This window comes from Echinops telfairi, unplaced genomic scaffold (genome assembly GCF_000313985.2).
Source record: "Echinops telfairi isolate 266 unplaced genomic scaffold, ASM31398v2 ScPeMD7_7420;HRSCAF=8458, whole genome shotgun sequence".
NCBI lineage: Eukaryota > Metazoa > Chordata > Mammalia > Afrosoricida > Tenrecidae > Echinops > Echinops telfairi.
In genome coordinates this window covers 24,360,776-24,362,510 of record NW_022111320.1, presented here as the reverse complement: position 1 = coordinate 24,362,510, position 1,735 = coordinate 24,360,776, and positions in this window count along the sequence as shown.

Here is a 1,735-nt window from a genome sequence, read left to right as displayed (position 1 = left end):
TTTTCTGTTTAGCTCTTTTAGTTTATTATTTCTTCTACATGCTTTAGCTAATCTACTTTCAAGAGCCAGTTTCAGAGTCTCTTATGAATTCTCTGTGATCTTTGCTAACACTAACATTAGTGTTCAATGCATCAGATTTGTTCTTGAGATCTTCTCTGAATACAGTTGAGCTATACTCAAGATCAAATTAAATCATCTGAGCAAATAATCAGAGAAGCTGGATTTTATGAAGAAGAACAAAACCTCAAAATTTGGAAAGGACAAATCCATCTAGAAAGAATTAGAGCCAGTGAGCTACATCTCACTTACTTTGGACATGTTATCAGGGGAGGTCAGTCTCTGGAAAAGGACATCATGCTCAGTAAAATAGAGGGCAGTGAAAAAGAGGAAGACTCTTGACAAGATGGGTTAACACAGTCCTGCCACAACCGGCTCAAGCATAACAATTGCTAGGATGGCACACGACAGGATAGTCAGTCTCTTATTCTCTGGTACAGAAGGTCACTGTGAGTTGGAACCCACTTGAGGGCACCTAACAATAACGACAGTGGGCACCTAACAATAACTACAGCAGCACACCCCGACTGGGCGTGGGAGGCCAGTGGAACCAAAGCAGTTATGAAGTCCATGCTGCTTGCTGTGCTAAGAGAAAAAAGTCCTTTATCTCTGACCCATGAGTCTTTTATCCTCTGCCAGCATCCAAGAAATGTAACTGGCAAAGTTATTAAATATTATGATTAAAATTAAATTCCATAACCCACAACCGAAGGCTGTTTATTCCTTGTAAAAATAAGTACATTTATTTCAAAACAAAACCAAACTCACTGCCCCTGAGTCAGTTCTGACCTATGGTGACTTTATAGGACAGGGATAACTGCCTCTGTAGGTTTCAAGGCTGTAACTCTTTACAGGAGTAGAAAGGCTCATCTTTCCCATGTGTAGTGACTGGTGGGTTTGAACTGCTAACCTCATGGTTAGCAATGCAACCAGGGCTCCTACAGGAAATCTATTAGGAGATGAAAAGACTCCATCGATGTAGAACATAGCATGTAAATACCAATATTAGACAGAAGGTAATGACCCTCTGGAAATATGAAACAATTGCTAAGAGAGTTCAGCTGCAAAGGAAAGATTCCTAGCTGGCACTGAAGCTTAATGACTGATGAAATCCTGCTGTCCCAGAATGCTGGATGTAAAATTATTTCTGGAGAAAATGATATTTTCCCATTGATTTCCAAGGTAAGAACATAAGAGATGGTTTCCCAATGAGCTAATACTTGGTTAAATAAAAGGGCTGAGTTTTAAATTGAGGACTGCGTTGAAGATGCTCTTTGTGTTTTCAGAGTTTCCATCCCCCTGTCTAGAGATTCCTGCTGGTGTGTGGGGTTGCAAGGTCAGTTTGAATCCACCAGGTGTTCTGCAGGAGAGACAAGACGATCTGCCTCTATAAAGGTGACAACTCGAAAAGGCAGTTCTATCCTTTCTTGTAGGGTCGACTCAGTGGCGATGGGCCTGGTTTTGATTTTGTTATACCTCTGTCTGCTGGGAAGGTGCTGTCTAGCTTTGTGCCACCAATGGCTTCAGTTCTCCCAACTTCACACTGTATCCCTTATCCTTATCATCCTTTAATTGGGAGATATGTTTAGTCCCCCTACCACTTTCAAGAATTTGATCTGCAAACCGAAACCAAAGTCGCTGTCATGAATTGATTCGGATTCAGAGTAACCTTATACGA